The sequence below is a fragment of the Triturus cristatus genome, chromosome 5_2 (assembly GCF_964204655.1).
Source record: "Triturus cristatus chromosome 5_2, aTriCri1.1, whole genome shotgun sequence".
Taxonomy (NCBI): Eukaryota; Metazoa; Chordata; class Amphibia; order Caudata; family Salamandridae; genus Triturus; species Triturus cristatus.
This window is the reverse complement of record NC_140588.1, coordinates 1,117,098,802-1,117,120,465: the sequence shown is the minus strand read 5'-3', so window position 1 is coordinate 1,117,120,465 and position 21,664 is coordinate 1,117,098,802. Positions and strand designations below refer to the sequence as shown.

The window sequence follows — 21,664 nt, the reverse complement described above, 5'->3', positions numbered from 1 at the left end:
GCAGGAAAAGTATTTATAAAACATTATATTGCTACATTTAGTTTCAATAGATAAAAACTAAATGCAGGCTCTATAATACCAGCAGCCTTAAGTTGAATCTAAGAAGTATCTTCACCAATTGAAAAAAATGACCGCTTTTGTTTCTGCTACAGAAACTTCTAGGTAGTACTGTGTGTTATGTTTTTCTTACATGGACCACAAAAGTTTTAGACATCATTTGGCTCAACAGGGGATGATGTTTACAAAATGATATCCAAAATGAAGACTGCCTCATAACTGTTGTACATTTTATACCAAATTTAAATAACATATAGTTGCTTTTGTTAAGGTATTAACCTGTCAGCAAGACAATATTAACCAACTTATAGTGAATGGAACGCACATTATCACATAGATATAAGGATGAACTGTCCTCATTTTTTTTTTTTTTTACAATCCATTGTTTGTTTTTCCCTACGGTTTGATGATGATTCTTAATACAGACCACTGCTGAAAGTGAAGAAGTATGAAAGCTGAAAACAAAAAGAGTAAACTATTTTACACTTTTTGGAGAAAACATATTATATTTTGCTTTTGTTGTCTAATGTTGAAAATGAAACCATGAATAATTTTTCTTTGTTTATATTTTTTCACAGTGGTTATAGATCGGGATTTATTATAGCGATGGATTAATCGAGTCACTACTCATCCCATCATCCAGAAACTACACTTACACTCATTCACCCACACACTACATATGCACTTATTCAAACACCCAGGCACTACTGATGTACTCATACAGTCTACAAATACACTCATCTAAACATACACACTACTCATGCATTCAATCACCCAGGTAGAAACCATGCAGTCTTCCAGTCACCCAAGCACTACCCATGCACTCGTAGAATCTCCCAGGCACTGCCCTTGCTCCCATCAAATCACCCAGGCACTACTCATGTACTCATCTAATCACCCTAACACTACTCATATACTCATCTAATCACAAGGCACTCATCTAATCAACTGGGTACTACCCATGTAGTAATACTGTACCCATACACACATCCAATCACCCAGGCACGTTTGCAATCCCCCATATAGTACCATGCAGTCATGCAATCACCTCAACACTACGTATGCACTCATCTTTTATGTCGTAAAGTCTAGTCCTGTGATATGTACCCCTATTACATACATTTGCCTCGTCATACCTGGTGCTTGCTGCTACTGCCGCCAGTGGTCTTCCCGATCCCTCGAGCCCGCGAGGGGGAGGCCACTTACCCGGAGGGTGCCAGAACAATAATTCCTAGCAGTGCAAGCGGCACCTGTGCCGCCAACATCAGCTGAACAACCCAGGAGGCGCTTAAATTGTGGCTGGGCTCCCGCAGGCGGGAGCCTCATCATGCCTGCTGCTTGCCGCAACTGCCGCCAGTGAACTTCCCGGTCCCACGAGCCCATGAGGGGGAGGCCACTTAACCATACGGTGCCAGAACTATCATCCCAGCAGTGCAAGCGGCGCCTGTGCCGCTAAAGTCAGCTCAACGCACCAGTAGGCGCTTAAATTGCGAAGCCCGGGCCAAGGGCGGGTCCATCCGCTCCCGTCAAAGCCCGGATAAGGCTGGCTGGGCCCACTCCCTAATTCTAGCCTATTGGCTCAAACTCCAACGTTCATTCTCTCCCAGGAACTGTTGCAAGTGAACCACTGGGACTCTGGAGAAGCCTACCAACTGGCAAGTAAGACACTCAACTTCTCTCTACCTTGACTTGACTTGAGCATTATTGGACCATGGCTAAAGTAAGGCGGGTGGATGAGAGGGAGGGTACACCAAGGTCTATGCAGAACTCAACCCTTGACAGTTTTTTAACGAGTGCTGCAAACGTTTTACATAAGGAAATACTTGTGGTTCAACGTCGTCTATCAATAGAGGGGTGTCTGATATATGCCTGAAGCAGGATGTAATGACTGATGGGCAAAAAAGGGTAACTGTATCAGAGAGTCATATTTTAGAAGAATTGACAAATGACCTAGTTAGCCCTGAGTTGCCCTCGCATAAATCCCAAGGATTAACAATATCCGACCCCCCTGCTAAAAGAAAGAAGACGCTTAAACATTAGAGCCTGAATCAATAGTATACACTAGATCAAAGAGAAAACAGAGAGAGGTCCCCACTGGGGATAGTAATATGACTATTGACGTATCATCAGTTGAAATAAGCCCCCCCCTCCCATGATTCTGTCCCCCACAATTGTATCCCCACAAGACATCAATGTCCTTAAAGATGGGCTGGATGAAATAATGCAAAAAAAATTATCACACATCCTGAATAGGCTTGATAACTTAGAAAATAATGTGGAAAGTGTAAAAAAGATACTTTCATCTCAAACCAGGGAACCAATTAACTGGCTAATTAGGCTCTGTGTCTGAAAACCAATGAGGAAATGATAAAGGGGGTGAAGCTACCAGGAAAGTTAGCAATAAGGCTGAAAGGCACCATGACAACTTAGTGCAACCTTTAGTGAAGGCTAGGGAGCAAACGAGCGACCAGGCCAAACTAGTAGATAATAGTAGGGATACTTCCACGTGACACAAACATGATGGAGACACAGATCCTACCAGCACTAGTTTGACACGGAATAGGAAAGAATCGGTCTTACCCAGGCAGTCAAATATAATATTGAATGATGCTCCTTTATTCAAAGGGCGCGATAATGTCATAATTCTTCATCTTCCTCCAGACTGCTATCCTTATGTGATGATCTTAACTAATGAACCACCACTTAGAGGAGAGAAAAAGGAATCTTTTACTCAACTAAAGAATAAGGCTTGTCACTGGCTCACACAGAATACTGATCTTTCTAGTTCCGGCTTCCATGATATCCTTTATATTCGTAGAGTGCACTGGGTTGGTCCCTTACAGAAGACAGCAAAGGGAGAATGTGTTGTGATTAATTGTAGATCACCAGACCTAGCAAGGCAACTACTCAATAGCTGGAGGAAACAACCTAGACAAGAACCATATAAAATTGAGCTTCTTCTATAGGCATTTCAAGCAGACCAGGCCAAATCCCCAACAAATTGTCCATCCATTTTATAACCTAGTATGACGGCAATTCCACTCCCCCCTGGAAGTCAGTCATAGATTTGAAGCTCTCACTGACTTAGATAGTCCCGACTGACTAAATAGAGAGAGAGAGGGGCCCGTTAGATAGTGCATACTAAACCATGTTGAGGGAAACACAGTCAGCGACAACACGGAGGGCAAGAAATTAGCTACTACCCCAACCACAAGGTACAACACACATGAAAGAGCCCAGATACCTATAAATGGTAACTCTTTACCGAGACAATGGCAATGGGGAAGTGAGTGTAATGAACAAGCTCTACTGATTATATCATGGAACATTGCATGTATTGGATCTAAACTAAATGACCCAGAATGGGGTAGGATGGTTGATGGTCACCACATATGCCTATTGCAAGAAACCTGGGCAACAGAGCTGGTACACAGGGTGGGGTTCACAACATTTAGCATCGAAGCCAAACCATCAAAGGTGGGATGACCCGTGGGAGAGCTGATAATCTGGGTCAGGACAATGTTGAACTGTAGAATCAAGAACCTGAAAGTAGATTCACAGGTGATTCTAGGTATTGATTTGTCATGGCCAAAAATGAGTGTCCAATTCAGACTGATTAATATCTACAATAGGTTCAGCATCCAATATAAGTCCTCAGAAACAATAACAAAGTTAGTTGACTATCTAGAGAAATGCAATGGAGGCCCTTCTCTCATTCGTCCAGGTGATTTAAACACGATTTATGAACCGGTGGAGTATATTCCTATATATATAGGAAGAAGAGCAAGCTAGGGGTGTTATAAAATTACTTAATCCTCCCATTAAAAGGCTCACTTAAGTAGGCCAGCAGGTACTGTCCCTTACCCTTGCACAAGAGGTGCATGCCTGTAATGGGCGGACACCAGCTGATGAGGAATTTACTTTCAAAAGGGGTAGTACAAAAAGCAGGTTAGACTAAATCATGGTGGACCTTGACATGTGGCCTTACGTCAAGGATATGACTTTTTTAAACCGTGATGATGGTGACCATAATGCCCTCCGTTTGGAGATAACTGGCCTGCCAAACTTCGAGAGACAAATCCCTAACAACATAGCACCTATTGTTATGATGAACAATAACAGACATATTAAATAGCCTAGTGTGGTAGCTGATGGGCAATTAATCACAAAAAATTATGATGAAGTGGCCCAGACCCTTGCGGTACTCAGCGATTTAGACCACAATGAAGATGAATTCATTTTAGTTAGTTACCAGAAGTTGTCCAATAGCATTAAGCAATATTTTTTAAATCTATTAGTTTTAAGACTTTAAACGAAGCAATGCCCCATGGTACAATGAGGACTGTAGATTAGCAAAGGCTATCCTAACAGAAAAAGAAAAACATGGAGTTCAAGAGGCCATCACACATTGTAGGAAGTCCGATGAGAGGGTACAGGCTGGAGCAAAAAAGAGCTGGGAGGCTAATAACTGGTGCACATTGGATGAGGCCTCCAAACAGAAAGATGGCCAATCGTTCTGGCACCTACTTGCTAAAGTCTCAGTTAGGAAGGACAGTGAAGATGATTTTTACATCCAGCCACAGGTTTGGGAAGATTATTTAAAAAAACATTATACTAGATTGGATCTTTCGTGTTAGAAAAAGAAACCATGGTAGCCTTAGGGGAAGTCAACTTGGCGTCAACAAAGGAAATTGCTGAAGGGTTTTCCCTAAAAGAAATTACAGCAGCAATCAGCCTACTTCAGGCAGAAAAAGCTCCTGGTTTAAACTTGTACAAAGCCAAGCCTAATATTTGGGGCACTATGTTTCAAAAGGTTTTTAACGCCATCCAGCGAGGGGGGATATTCCCGCGACATGGAAAGGAGCAGAAATAATACCAATCTTTAAAAAGGGAGAGAAAGGGGACCCCTCTAATTATAGACCGATAAGTCTTATAGATGTCTCCCAGAAACTATTTTGCAAAGTTATTCTGCTCCGTATCCAAACTTGATGGAAGATAATAACATCATCTCCCAATAACATCATCTCCCACCTGCAGGCTGGCTTTAGGTCATCTACAAGCACCCTAGATCAAGCATTTAGATTGTTGTTATTAATTTGGAAGGAAGTTATTTTCTTGAAGGGTCATCTATGTATTGTTTTAGTTGACCTTAAAACAGACTTTGACTCCATTGATCGTAATAAACAATTCCACATTAAGGAAACTAGGACTGCCACATGATCTTCTCCAGTTACTAGTTCGCCTGCATGATGGTAATTATGCAAGAATAGGGTGGAAGTCAGATGGCAGCCTTTCAAATAGTATTGGAATCTTCAAAGTGGTACGCCAGGGGTGCATGCTTGCCCCAACCCTAATAATTAATGGGCTGATCCAAGAGCTATATGGTTGCGGAGGCGATCCTCCTAGACTAGCGGGAAGTCTCTTACCCTCCTTGTTGTTTGCAGATGACACACTCCTTATTTCTAAGACTCCGAAGGGTATCCAAAACACCTTAAACAAGTTTGCAGAAGCTTGTAAAGACTGGGGCCTTGAAATGAATTGTTCTAAAACTAAATATATGGTCTTAAACCCCTATAATCGTTCAAGGGGAAGTTGATATTGGGCACCCAACAATTAGAACAGGTTAAGGTCTTTGACTACCTGGGAGTCAGAATTAGTGACAACTTTGCATGGATTCCCCAAACCCAAAAGAATGAGTCGTCATCACAACTAGTGGACTGCGCAATAGCAAGGAGGCTAAGAAGTTCAACCTATCGCCCAATTTCACTTGTATTTGAGATACGTAGGGCCAAAGGATTAGGTGCAGCTTTGTATGGTGCCGAACTGTGGGGCTTGGAGAACACTAAAAAGCTAGAGGTAGTGGAAAGCAAATTCCTCAGGGCAATACTTAGTGTTCCAATCAACACCCCATTTTTACCACTGCGCCTTGACCTAGGAGTTTAATCTATTTCACACTTTGCTGTTCTCAGAGCACTGACGTTTTGGATCAGAATTTGGAATAATAATATGAAGATCCATGTTAAAGATGCAGTGGTGTAACTATTAATCTGACAAAGACAAAAAGGAGAATTGCTCTGGTTTGAGAGGGTTAAAGAATGGTTGTATCACCTGGGCCTGGATAAGATGTGGGTGGCCCCTCTGCTAAAGAAGAGGTGCAGGGATTTTATCAACTCCTCTAGTAATCATGACACTTTCACTTTGCAATTTTTAAATGTTAAGACTTGTTTTAATTTTGACATGTATATGAATGAAATCGAACCACCACAGGCACGAGCACTTTATATGCAGTTCAGGCTTGGGACTCTTCCCCTAAATGCTTCGAAAAGCAAATGGGCCAATGCTACTATCACTTCTATGTGCCCTATGTGTCGGTCTGTACAAGAGTCAATCGAGCACTTCTTTTTTTTGTGTCCTGCATACAGTAACATAAGAAAAACATGGATTATCCCAGCCTGTCGATTGCTCTCCTTTTCACGCCCATTGGAAGCGTTACGTATATTTTGATCGGACACAACGCAGCGGCTTGTCTTTGCAATTACAAGATACTTGTTATATGCCTGGTGGCAGAGATTGAAAGCTGTGCTGTGAATTATTGCCTGAGATGGACTCATTTGAACATGTCTTCTTATGTTTATATAATTATTTCTAAAACTGTAAATCCAAATTCTTTTTTTTAACACTGAACGTGTTTTAGGCATGGCTACAAAACCAAAATTTGATGAAATATTTTATTTATCTACTAGGGGACAATGTGTATTTGTATTCTGTTTATGCTGTTTTATGATCATGCTATTGGTTGATTAATAAACTACTACTACATGTGTCCCATCCACACAACAATAACGATTCTAAACAGGTGACCTTTTACCTAGTAGTTTGCTCCTGTCTCTTCGACACCAGGCTCTCGGTACTCTACCATTATCCATGTACCTGACATACATAAACATGTCCTGAGGCACAACAGAATTATTCTGTATAAGGGTCACCACTTTTTTCATCCTTGGGAAACAGAAAGCTGTGCTTGATCGCATTTGGTTAGAAAAACATTGGTGATTGTTTTCAAAACATTTATGATTGTTTTCAAAGCATCCATGATGGTTTTCAAAACATATTGATTCTAGAAAAAACCCTGGAGTCACCACTTTAGTATAAAAGACCCTACTCCCCCATACAAATTAGAGGAGAATTCCATCCAAGCTGAAACGGAATCCTGCATGCTGAATCTCCGACACACAGCAGTCTGACTTCCCTTGCAGGGTATCATCCTCAATGCAGAGACTGGGTCCTTCATTCTCAACCATCAGGTGAGGGGGATGGTTCTTCCCTAGGGGTTTCAACGCTGCAGATACACATAGCAACATGCATATACATGCTATACATACAGATCTTGGCTGGGTACATTTAGGCAAATTACTTAGGGCACGCATCTTAAGAATATGCAAGTGCTACTGTTTTTATCTGAACTGCTTATATTCATCTTATTAGCACTTGGTAGAAATGTATCTGCTATTTACTATATCAGTTCTGGCAATCTCTTTTGTATGATTCTGTCTCCTGATTGTTGCTACACATATGTTTTACACAAGACTGACGCTGGACCAGTGTATTTTCTGAGAGTAAGCAAGCACAAGTGTCTGAGCGAAACGTATTGTACTTTTTTCCACGGATCCCTGAGGAATCAGGATTGTCATTTTCTGTGGTTGCCAGAGACTACCTTCAACACAGCAGAATACAGCGGGGTGGTAGGTGCACTGTGGAGCTAGTTGACATATCATGTGGAGAAGTGTGGCTCAATGGTTAGAACAGGCAGACCTTGATGCAGAGCTCTGGCCAGGGACCAGGGTTCGATTCCCGCCTCGGCGGGTCTCGGGCTCATTAATTCCTCTGACCGGATATTCTCGCCTCAGTGCCTATTCTAATCATGGGTCCCACGCTGCAACTCTGGGCAATAGCTTGCTTAGTCTCCACAATGGCCCCCACAATGTGAGGGATGCCTGGTTTCACCATGGGGGTGCCCAGGAGTGGACACTTCACAAGGAAAACCAGGAAGGGTTCCCTTGCGGTATTCGTACAAGCGCCGGGAAACCCACTGCGGGTAGCTGTGCGCTATACAAGTACAAAAACATTTACATCCTGTGGGGGTGTCCGGAAGCGGTTGGGACACCAAGACCTCAGTTTAGGTGATCCAAAATGTGCCGGTCCTGGGGGACTCCTAGGAACTACACAACACATCCAGTCACCCAGGCACTACCCATGAACACATCCAATGACACTTGCACTACCCATACACTCATCCAATTACCCAAGCACTACCCACGCACTCATCCATTCACCCAGGAACTACCCATGCAGTCATCTAATTGCCCAGGCAGTACTGATGCACTCATCCAATCATCCAATCACCGAGTCACTGCCTATATGCAGTTATCCAGTTACCCAAATAATACCCATGCAATCATCAAATCACCCTAGCACTACCCATGCACTCAGTCAATCAGCCAGTCATGACCCATGCACTCATCCAATCACTCAGGCACAACCCATATATTCATGCAATCAATTATGCACTACCTATATACTCATCCAATCAACCAAACACTACCCAATCAGTGATTCAATTGCCCAGGCACTACCCGTACACACATCCAATCACCAAGGTACTACTCAGGCATCCATCCAATCACACTGGCACTACCCAGAGACTCATGCAATCACCCATACACTACCCAAGCACTCATTCAATCACCATGGCACCACCCATACACCCACCCAACCACACAAGACCTACCTATGAACTCATCCATTGACACTGGCACTACCCATACACTCATCCAATTACATAAGCACCACCAATGCACTCATCGATCCACCCAGGAGCTCCCCATTCAGTCATCGAATCACCCAGGCAGTACTGATGCACTCATCTAATCATGGAGGAACTGCCTATGCAGTCATCCAATCACCCAAATGCTACCCATACACTCATCCAATTACACTAGCACTACCCATACACTCATTCAAACACCCAGACACTATCTATGCACTCATCCAATCACTCATACACTACCCATATATTCATGTAATCACTCATGTACTACCTATACACTCATCCAATCAACCAGGCACTACCCAAGCAGTGATTCAAGTACCTAGGCACTATCCATACACACATACAATCACCCAGGTACTACTCAGGTATAGATCCAATCATCCTGGCACTACCCAGATACTCATGCAATCAACCAGGCATAACCCAAGCAGTGATTCAATTGCCCAGGCTTTACTCATACACATATGCAATCACCCAGGTAGTACTCAGGTACTCATCCTGTCACCCAGATACTGTCTATGCAGTTATGCCATCACCTAACTACTACCCATTCAGTCATCCAATCACCCAGGCACTACCCATATACTCATACATACTGATGTACTCATAGATTCACCCAGACACCACTCTTGCATGTATTCTAACATTCACAAACGACTTACACACTTATTCAATCATCCATGCACCACTAATGTACTCATTCTAACATCCAAATACCACTCATTCATCATTGAATGTATCTTTTTTTAACAAGAAAATGTGGTTCAGAAAACAAATTTTGTTTTTTTAATTTTTCATTTTTTATATTTTTTTCAAAAATAAAATGGCAATGAAAATAACGTAATTATAAGCACTAACTAAAAAGTTGTAGTTGGAGTGCTGCAATAAAAAAAACAAAAATAAGGAAACTGCTAAATTACATCCACAGACTGATCCCCAGCTGCTACAATGATGTTATGTTATGTTAGGGGCACTTCTAGAGCACGCGACTCACCCGGGGGCATCTTGGCGCTATACTTAGTTATTCACTGAGAGGGAAAAAGTAGGAAGAAGAAGCCACGACAAGTACTAAGGATTGAGAAATAGAAAAGTTTTCAATTTTTTCCTAAAGATTGAGAGAGAGGGGCAGTTTCGAATGGCGATAGGAAGCGAGTTCCAGTAACGCGGCGCGAGACATGAGAAAGCCCTCGCCCCTTGATGGGAGCGGCGGATTCTGGGAATCTTCAGAAATTCCATGGCGTTAGACCTTAAATTAAGAATGGAGGTCTTTTTTATTAGTTTGTTTGCCAAGTATTTAGGCCCTATACCGTTCAAGGCTTTATAAGTAAGGCAACAGTTCTTAAAGTGGGATCGTTTCACAATCGGGAGCCAATGGAGCTCTAATGGGAGAGGGGCTGATGGCGTACCTGCCGGACGATCGAGAATCATTCGGGCAGCGGTGTTCTGGATGACCTGTAGTTTCTTTAACGGGACAGGCCAAGATCGGCGAGCATAGCGTTGCCGTAATCGAGGCGACAGATCACCATTGCCTGAACTAGAGTTCTTCGGTGCTTGATGGGAAGATAAGGGAGAATCTTCCGTAAAAGCCGCAGGCTAAAATAACAGGTGCTGGTGATTGTAGCTACATGGTCTTTCATCGAGAGGGCCTGATCAAGTCTGAACCCCAGATTCTTCACTACTTGCTTAGGAACTGGGGCCGTCCCAAGCTCTTGCGGCCACCAATCCTTGGACCAAGAAAGAGAAGCTTTCCCTACTAATAGAATTTCTGTCTTGCGCGGGTTCAACTGGAGAAGATTCTCGATCATCCAGTTTGAGATAGTGGTCATTCCTGCTGCAAAGCGTAGGTGTTCTGACGTTGCATTTGGGTTGATTTTAAAGATAAGCTGGGTGTCGTCCACGTATGAGATGATCTCAAACCCACAGGATTCGGCTATTTTAGCTAAAGGGGACATGTATAGATTGAATAAGGTAGGGCTGAGACATGATCCCTGAGGGACGCCTCTATCCAGGCCACGTTTGTTTGATCGGAGTGGACCTAGCATAATTGTTTGATTTCTATCTGCCAGGAAGTTTTGTAGCCATTTCAGAGCTTGATCTTGTATGCCACAGGAACTCAATCTCTCCGACACCTTAGAATGGGATATCGTGTCAAATGCTGCGGAGAGATCTAAGAGAACCAGAATGGCTGATCCTCCCGCATCCATTTCTAGGCTCAGTGAGTCAGTAACTGCAAGAATAGCAGTTTCAGTACTGAAGCCTGGCCGAAAACCTGATTGCAATGGGTCTATCAGATCATTTGATTCGAGGTAGTGGCTCAGCTGTTTATTTATAGCTGCTTCAAGTGATTTTCCCTCAAGGGTAATAATGATATGGGCCGATAGTTAGCGAGCGTGAGGGGATCAGCTGTCGGTTTTTTCATAATGGGGCGAAAAAATGCTTCCTTCCAGATGGAAGGGATAATGCCCGACTCAATGGAACTATTGAAGATTGCTTGGACTTCCGAGGCACAACACGGGGCAATAAGGGCCATGATTCTCGGGGGGCACAAGTCACTAGGAGAACAATGATGTTGCAGTCCTTGCAGAAGGTAGTGAAATGTTTTACTTCTGGTGACATTTCACTGCAAAACAAGCAATATTTGTGACGACTGACATCATCGCAACTATCTGGTATCATCGTGAACAAGGAAAATGCTTTTTAAATGTACTTTTTGCTATAAATATATACAAAGGGAAAAGTTCAATCAAAAGCTTACTAAACAGCTAGACTCAAACTTTATATAAAATATGCCTATATATGTGTTTTCCACTTCATCAAAAATATGCAGTATTCATTGTGTGACCTTGGCAACCAAAAGTATTTTTAAAATAAATAGATGATAAATACAACAATAAGTGGTGCACAATGCATATGTAATGTTCAACAACTAATTTTGGAAAAACAATACAAGGACAATATATTTATGAGATAGAATTTAAAAAACATGGAAATTCACTGAAAAAAACAAAGGTTGCAGGGACGTTATAGTTAGGAAATAGAATTTAAAAATCCTTAGAAAATCACTGATATTTAGGCTGTCCGGTTGTAGGTATAAACCTATAATAACTGATAAAACCCTACCGAAAAGGAAATAGCCCTCACCAGTGTTAACCCATAAACACTGAAAAAACACCTTCACAACCACAAATAAATGCCTTTCAAAGAAAGGAAAAGACAAGTGAAATAGTCATTTTATTTCTTCTTCCTGAAGGGGCCAATACAATGTAACTTTGTTATACAAGCTAGCAGCAAGAAAGACTTGGCTTATATTATTCTGCTTGAGTTTTGTTGTTTAGGGATGCCACTAAAATAGTGTTTCTTCTTCATTTTTCTCTTTTCAGTTTTGTGGCCTTTGGTCTAAAGATGCAGGGTTTCGAAGCACGTTTTATAAAACTGTAGAGAATCATGAAATATCGAAACCATATTTGATATTTTGGCTGCATTTGATTTTTTCAATGATTAGTAAAATGGCTGGTTTCATAACAATATTTCACAATTTTTGCCATCATATTTACCCACAGAGAATGTGTAAAAACCCTTGATACATCAGTCCCCAGTTTCCAGTGATAGCAGGTGCATTGCCAACACCTCAGGCTTTAAACATTCAATGCAAGGTACAGTGACAAGTACATGTGAAAAGAGTGCTATCACCAAGCATATGGGATAGTGGTGAAAACATGACACCAGACCTTTGGAAAACATGGAATGCAGTGTCACTTGGAATGCTGCTGCAAAAAGGTTCTTTCCAAGTTCAACAAAGATTGGAGAGATATCGCTTGTATTTGCAGTGATTTAGCTACTCATATGAAAAAGTTGTGTGATGACCTGTCAAAATCGATTCCTAAGCTGAAGTGCTTCCTTCTAAGACATCCTTGCCACTTGTTAGATGGTATTCTGAAAGTTTCTACAATCTTCAGAATTAATGAAGAATTCTATTGACTTTTTAGTCCATTCTGGTGCACTGTTTTGTTATGCACGAGAAGTAAAACGCGAATATTTCTCATTTTGTGCTTTGTGTGACATCAAAGAAAGAGTCATCCCAACTCTGTCATTTAGCTGATGGTTCTCATTCCAAAGGGATGTGAATGCTATAATATCCATGTGGCAACCGTTACAGACGTTTATCTGGGAGATGATGGCAAAGGCAAGAAATGGGAGGATCTGGGGCTTATATTGATAGTGATGTGCAAAAAGTACACTGTACTGCATTCTTAGAATTTTACAGAAAAACATAACTGCTGTGGGGGACATAATAAAAAAACTAGAGTCTGAAAACACCCTTGTCTGCCTAGTGTTTAGCATAATTGGAGTATATGAGAAACATTTCCTTAAGAATAGACTGGGCGACACCTTTAGTGACTTTGGCACTGCAACATGTTCCATGTCAGAGTGCTTGCTACTTGGTAAGCAAAGCAATGGTGAAGAGCAATTCAGGAACATTTATTTTACAATGTATGAGAAATGGCTGCGATAATGAATAGAAATGTCCCTTTACCCACCATGGCATTTGAAGTCAATGAAACATTACTGTGGTACTCTGTACAAGATCCATTCCGTAAAGGGGAATTTTTGTAGTAGTTTCAAAAGTGCTGCTTCATTTTTCACCGCTTCGAATACTCTGAGGGCATAACCGTCCAGTTCAACGCAAATGTCGCAGAACCTGTCCATAGAATCACAATCTTCAAGTGCACCAGTATTGGTATGGAAAGCTATGTCAGCGGCCAGAGTTAGCAAACTGTGTAGTGGCTGTTTAGGCATTGCCCGTCCCAAGTAACAATCTTGAGAGGGCCTTTTTCACACAAAACGTTTACATGGGAAGGAAAGAGGAAGCACACATGATCTAAGACTCAGTGAAGAAGTATTGTATGATATACTACAATAAGTTTAATTTGCAAAAATGTATTTGGACCTCATATACACTGTACGTGCACTGTCTATGCTATTAGTGCAGAAAGCAAGCAATAATAAAAGGAAAATGTTCCATAAAGTCCATAAACATCGTAAAACACTGTTTCTATTGTTTTTTATTGCGCAAAAATGTGTGACCACTGATAACCACCATTTCTTAAGGTATTGAAATCGCTTGAAAACACTGAAAAAACCCCACCAGAATTTACCAAAAATAGAAGCTGAAAACGGGAAAGACTACTGATATATATATATATATATATATATATATTTTTTTTTTTTTCGCCAGTAGATAGTTATAGTTAGGACCGAGTTCCCATAGGAAATCTGAAAATTCTATTTTGAATAACTTTGGCGCCGGTTGACGAATCCTCGCAAAATTTTCAAAACTAATGGGGTGCTCCGCTCAGCTCCTACCCTGAAAGTCTCGGGGTGATTCGTCAAGTGGGGGATGAGAAAAAAGGGGGTCTCAAAACGCGTTTTCCCCATGCATTTTCCCGTAGGACCTTTAGTCGAATGTACAGCCCGAACGGCTGAACAGAATTACTTGAAATTTGGCAAAGAGATAGTCCTCAGGTCAGGGATTTGCCTTTTGCATATATGGTGTCAATCTGTTCAGTAGTTCCTGAGAAAATTGCAGTTAAAAGTACATAAATATCTATATGCGCGCACCGTGCGCGAGCGTAATTCTGATTGGTGGTTAGATGTCAGTCAACATTCGAATCGGTCGAAATCAGGAAGTGTCCGATGCCATTTTGTGTGTGGCAGTGAAAAACAAACGTGGAGAACGTGAAAAGGGGGCAGGGTAGAGAGTTCCTGACCCCCTAGCCTTTGTCAGGGGGGTCTCTGAAGGACCCCGAAGGGTGAAAAAAACATTTTATTTTTTTTTCCAAAAATTGCGGGAGTGCGCGCACGTTGAGCGCACGGTGCGCGCATGGTGGAAAACCCTTAAAAAAAAAAACATTTTAAACGAGCCATTCCATATTACAGGATACAGTCAATCTATAACTATATACATAGGTAGTTTATTGTAAAATAAATATATAAAAAATATAATAATACATACATAAATTAGCATTTAAAAAACCTTACAAATTCACTAAAAAAACCATAGGTTTCACAACACACGTTATAGTTAGAAATTAACTTTAAGAAACCTTGCAAATTGACTTAAAAAACCATAGGTTTCACACACGTTATAGTTAGGAATTAGCATTTTAAAAACCTTTCAAATTCACTGAAAAAACCATAGGTTTCACACATGTTATAGTTAGCTGGACATTTCACTCGTAAAAAACCATTGAAATTCCCCCGTTATAGTTACTTCAGCTAAATATAACTCACGCGACCGCAATCCACTGCTGATGATGTCAAATATTACATCACTGTATTCACTAAGATACTGTTAATAAGTCAGTTATACAATTAATTTTACAAAAAAACATCCATTTAGACACTTATTTGCCCATTTATTCTTCCATTAACCTTTAGATATACATATATAAAAAATAATTATTTTTCAGAAAGACACATATTCACTGGATGATGTCATCAGTGATGTCATTTGAGATATCATCAGTGATGTCATGAGTGATGTCACTGACCATGTCATGAGTGATGTAATATGTGACTTCATCAGCAGTGTATTGCGGTCGCGCGAGTTATATTTAGCTGAACTAACTATAACGGGGAAATTTCAATGGTTTTTTTACGAGTGAAATGTCCAGCTAACTATAACATGTGTGAAACCTATGGTTTTTTTTTCAGTGAATTGGCAAGGTTTTTAAAATGCTAATTCCTAACTATAACGTGTGTGAAACCTATGGTTTTTTCAGTGAATTATATAGATGGATATATATAGATAGATATATACTTTAAGAAACAAAGGATACAGGGTCGTTATAGTTAGGAAATATAATTTAAAAAACTTTAGAAATTAACTGACAGAAACAAAGGTTACAGGGACATTATAGTTAGGCTCAGATTTCACTCATTTAAAACCAGTAAAACTTTAGCAGTTATAGTTACCTAACTAACTATAACTTACGCCTCTGCAATGCATTGTTTATGACTTCACATATTACATCACTCATGAAATGCTCAGTGACATAACTGATGACATCACTCATGATAGGTTATAGAAAAAACGGATAAACAGAATAACACCAAATTTAGTAATACACAAGATATAGGTTTGCAGTGTGTGCTTTTTTGTGAATTGGTGTACATCCATTGAGTAGTTTCTGATATATAAAGAGTAGCAAATAATTGTATATGTTGGCAGCTGGGCTCACCAAAGCCTCTGCGACTCTAGTTGGAGAGCCAGTTTAAAAATGGAGCATTCTGATTGGCCCAGGGAGCTTTATTTCCCATTAATTCCATTGGGAGGCATACTCCTGTGTGAGCAAGCAATCTGATAGTCTACAAGCAATATGAGTCCCCTGTCCTGAAGTTCTTAAATAAAACAAGTGATACATGGGGATATGGTAGGGATTCCCTGACCCATGTGGGGAACCCAGAATGACTGCACTAGGGCCAAAATAGAAAAAGAAAACAGCAGAAAATGCTGCAATCCTATGCAGGATTGTAAAGAACTCAAAATAAATGGCCACCAGGTCACATTACATGGTGTAAGCCCAGGATGTGTTTAGAAAGGGGAGAGTGACTGCATGTACCCTTCTCTGAGCCATTAGATGGACCAGGGGGCCCACCCCATGGCCAATCTTATTATTTATTAGAAGGGGGCTGCATGACTCCCCTCTCTGTGACTCAAGAGGCCCAGGGGAACCACCCCCAGGGCAAAAAGTATGTTTATGAGCAGGAGAGCGTTAAACCCTGTCCCTGATTCTAAGAAGGCCTTGGAGAGTCCACCTCAGGTCCAAAAATACACACATTGTGGAGGGGACCACACAGCCCCTCTCCTCAAGTCTGACATTTTAACTCCCTCCCTGAGCCATTAATGGCCAAGGAAACACATCCCTGTGTTGGCTCAGCAGCCATGTATGGTCACGCTTGGCAGGAAAAATTATAAATCTCCCCCAAGTTGGAGCCCATATCAAGTCTGCTCTCAGCAGATGGGAGCTTTAAAAATGCTATCACCTGCTGGGAGCGGACTTACAATCAGTTTACCTGCCTATAGTTGGGAACAATGCTGGCTCCCCCTGAATGCTCAAGCCACGGGGCTTTGGTCTACCCTCTGGTGTCCAACAATACTATGGTGTGTGCCCTGGGTTGGCACCAGGGCACCCACATTTTACTGCGATTGGCTCCAGCGAATGATGTCCCTGGGCCAAAATAGGTTAGGGGAATGGGGCCACCTGCCCCACCCCTTAATTATGATTCTGTGTCCTGAGGGTAGAAATCAGCCGGATGTAGGGATCCACATGTCCCTCTCCCCCTTGAAAATTGCTCCGGAACACAGAGGATAGGGTCCCAGAGGCCAATTTTAGCACAGGGAGGAGTATGACTGGATGATATTGGTGTCTTTATGCTCCCCATAAACATTGTGCCAGACTCCACAGGGCATGGGGTCCCTGGGGCTGAAATACACTTTTATCTCACTGACACCTCTCCCCAGTCTAACAACTGGGCACAGTAGGCTACGGAGAGAGACTGGACTCTCCTGTGATAACCAGTATGTAGAATAGGGTTTAAAGAGACACTGCCTCTCCACGCATCTTTCCCCAGGCTCAACAGCATGCATAGTGGAATCGGGAAGATAGCAATACCTCACATGTAGGATATTACTATTCCATGGTAAGTATAACAGGTACTGGCCTCTTCACTGAGACTTCGCCCCAGGAAAATAACGATCTATAGTAGGGTGTGGAAATGGATTTGATTGTCCAGTCACTGTTCTCCAGAGGATGACAGACATATGCAGGACTATGTTGGGAGACATTCTCCTTCCCACTAACACCTATCTCCAGAATGACATGGAAGTGCAGCGCAGTGTTTGTTGGCAAGGAGTTTCCTAGACCAACAGGGACATGCAATGGTTTCTGGGAAGGGAGTGACCAGTCCACTAACAAATCTTGCCAGGGTGAGAGGTGCCTATAGTAGGGTTTCAGAGAAATGTATATCTCTGCTCATACCTCTTCTTATGATGACAGGTATGCATAGTAGACTGTGGGGAGCAAGTGCAGTATTTGCTGACACAGCTCTCTTGCATATGTTTTCCTAATTGTCCCCTCTCCTGTACCCTGTGCTTTCAATGATAGGTGTGGAAATTAGGCTCTGAAAGCGAGTTTACCGCTCTGGTCACAGCTCTTCCCAGCATGAGTTATGTACAAGTAAGGTGTAGGGGTGAAATGACTGCTATCTTGAGAAGTCTGCCTTTCAAAACAACTATAGCATCTATGATATTGAAGCACACTCTCCTGTTAGCTGAGACATATTCACAGAGTTACCTATGTGCAAATTGGACTGTGATTACCTCATAATGATGAATGTCCATAGTATAAAACTGAGAATCTTCTCTGAAGAAAACTGTGTCTTGCACAACTGCTATCCATATTTGATTGTGGGGACATACACACCTCTCTTTCAGACATCTCCCAATGGCAACAGTCATTTGTAGTATCGTGTGCACCGCAGCTGATCGGAGTGCATATTAGAGTATGAAAATGCACTTCTCTGAGTGCCAATACCTCTCTTTTCTATCAGACGTCCCTATACTACATGGTGGACGAGCACGGATCTCTCTACTGACACCTCACTGTCGCATGACAACTTACCACGCCTGCATAAAAAACAATTGGGTTCTCTCCATTACCAAGTATTATTAGAATAAAATAGGTGCCTACTGCCTTAGAGATACATATACATGCAGCAGGATATTTACAGTTCCCGAAGATTGAACTGCCAGTTTTGGTGATTATTGCAAGACTAAAATAAAACTGAAATTTACAACAAATATTAAGGAAACAATTCAAAAGTAACTTTAAACTTTTCTGTTAAAACAAAACAATTTAACAACAATCAACAACTACCGCAACTATATTTGCAAACTATATACACAACTAATAAACAAACAACTATATATAAAAAAAAATACACTCATTAGCAGGTGCCAATGTCTCACCCCATTTTGGGTTATTTGCCTTCTAGATTTGGATTCATGCAGCATTTACTTTCAGTTTTTAAGCCACCTTAGCCTGACAAACAGTCTTCCATTTACTTGTATTATATTAGCAGACTGGGTGTCAAGAAGATCTCAGCAAGGCAACATATGTATAAATTGCAGGCCACAAAGCCTAGTTCATGCAGGGTAAGATCATGCAATTATACCACACATCTGTTCAGTCACTTCCATATCCTTCTAACCTGAAAACACTGTGCTTCAAAAGTATTTATTGATGAATAATCCTGCTTGTGTTAACAAAGCTGTATCTCCTGCTTATGTAAGCAGATAATCATTTCCTCAGAAACATTTTCCTCCTAAAAAAAGACAAAATAACAAAAAATAAGAAAGTTATATACTAATCAATAAGTAGTAACAATGATGCATCACTATATCGTCTAACTTTTGCTTCATTTTTCACACTGATTAACATATTTATTCTAGTGCACCAGTACTCCTGGAAAATATCAATCCGTCAACCGGTCAATTTTTGTATTTTTGCAATTAAATTATAATATGCTATGAACTCAGATTCAATAACAGTGCAAAGATCAACGCATTCATCTTCACTAACCTTTGCTAACATCCATCACAGTGTTTCACACTAGACATAGCAATATCGCCAACCAAACAAATCATAGTATAAAGTATATGAATAGTGAGGTTCAGAAAAACACTGGTGCTTGTTTTTCCACATGCCACAGTCTTTATGTTATAATTTGAGAACCACCGCTTCCTTGTCTTACAAGTACATACAGTTGTAACACTTCATTTTTCAACACAACCTACAAGAGATATACCTTCCCCAAACAGCTTTTCACATTTGCAAATGGTGTAGAATAGGTTTATCAACATTAGTTCACTTACTGAGACTTCACAACAAAGTTTATAAACTATAATATTAATTAAATGAACTTCAAGTTATTTATTATATGCATATGAAGACCACAGATTTTTTTAGCTCCACATAAATTCACTTCTGCTGAGCACAACTGAAACAGACATCTTTTTCCTCCAAAGCACCAGGGAGAAACTGGGATAAATCTAGTTCTGCACCCAATCACATCACAGCATTTCTTCAACCATGGTAACTATTGGTTGAGCCGTGGTCCTTTTTTTAATTCTCCCCATTTGATTTTGTCTCTTGCGGGATCATAAAACACTTCATGGCAGGTCCAGTCATTTTCCATGTTGGTCTTGTGAGTGTCCCACATGATTGCACGAGCCTCATGCAGCAAGCCTCACCCCCAGAAGCTTGGACTCTACTCTCACGACACTGTCCTGGGATTGCAGATTACTAGTAAGGAAACAGTGGTATGTGTTATGTGTAAGGGTATAGCCTCTTTACTGAGATAACTTTCTTCCCTCTCCTTTCAAACCTTTCTCTCAAATGAAAAGTATGAATAGAAGGGTATATCGAGGGATTGGCCTCTCCGCTGAAACTTGTCTCTTGTATGGCAAGTGCACATAGTAGGGTGTGTGGAGGACTAGCTTTCCTTTCAGACCTTTCTCTCAGATGATGGGTGTGCTTAGTAGGGTGTGTGGAGGGTCTGCCCATTCCTTTTAGACATCACTCTCAGATGATGGTTGTGCATAGTAGGTTTCATTGAGGGACTGGCCTCTCCTTTCAGACCACTCAGATGATGGGTATACATAGTATGGTGCGGGAAGGCACTGACCTCTCTGCTGAGACCTCTCTCAGTAATGATTGATCCTTATAGTGGGGTGTTGGGAGATACTGGCATCTCTTTTCAGACCTCTTGCTCAGATGATGGGTATTTGTTGTAGGGTGCGTAGAGGAACAGGCCACTCTGCTGAGACATCTCTCTATAATGATAGGTGTGTATCGTAGGGTGTGGGGGGACTGGGTACTCCTTTTAGACTTCTCCCTCAGATGATGGGTGTATGTAGTAGAGGGTTTAGAGGGACTGGCCTTGCTGCAGATGCCTCTCTGTGTAATGATGAGTGTGCATAGTCTTCAATTCTCATTGACTCTTCATACAATGCATGACATATGCAAATCCTATCATAAAATATTCATGTAGTGTTCCGTTGTAATGGCAAATGTAACATAGATTGTTTTGTTCTGTGTTTCTGTTGTAGCGTGACGCAGAAACTTTTTTGATCTGTTCAACAATATATAATGATGTTCCCCTGAAGAAGGGTTTTTGAACCCGAAATGCATTGAGAGTTGCATCGTAATGTTGTTTCCATGAGATACAATCATTGAATTGTCTTTAATCAGCAATTGTAATGTACAACATTTGTTATCGGATGTACCTACTATGAAAGTCACATAGAGACATCTTTTGAATTGATTTGATTCACTTGTATTGAAGAGAGAATACAAGCATACTTAGAAACTTTATGTTAAGTGTTTCTTATTAGGTCTCATTAGTTTTGAATATAGATTGAGATAAAAATTATTTAAATTGTTGAAACCTCAAAGGACACAGGCAGTGCACCTCACAGGTCTGGGAAACCGTGTCTTTTTCATTGGAAGAATAGATCTCTCATTTTACATCTCTCTCATAGATGACAGGTATGCATAGTAGGGCCTTTCAGCAAAGACCTCACTCTTTAATGATACGTCTATGTAGTAGGGTGTGGGGAGATACTGGTCTTTCTTTTCAGACATCTCACTCAGATGAAGGGTGTTCATAGTAGGGGGTGCGGAGGGACTTTCCTCGCTGCTGAGAACTCTTTCT

At 41.2% G+C, this 21,664-nt stretch overlaps 1 long non-coding RNA gene across 1 annotated transcript in view; it reads right to left on the bottom strand.

Annotated features, from left to right (window-relative positions):
* LOC146829843 (uncharacterized) overlaps positions 1–21,664 on the bottom strand; it is a 270,714-nt gene that overhangs the window by 121,068 nt on the left and 127,982 nt on the right. Inside the window, exon 2 of the long non-coding RNA XR_014962301.1 lies at positions 19,160–19,273. This is a non-coding gene — a long non-coding RNA (uncharacterized LOC146829843). The remainder of the gene's footprint in view (positions 1–19,159; positions 19,274–21,664) is intronic.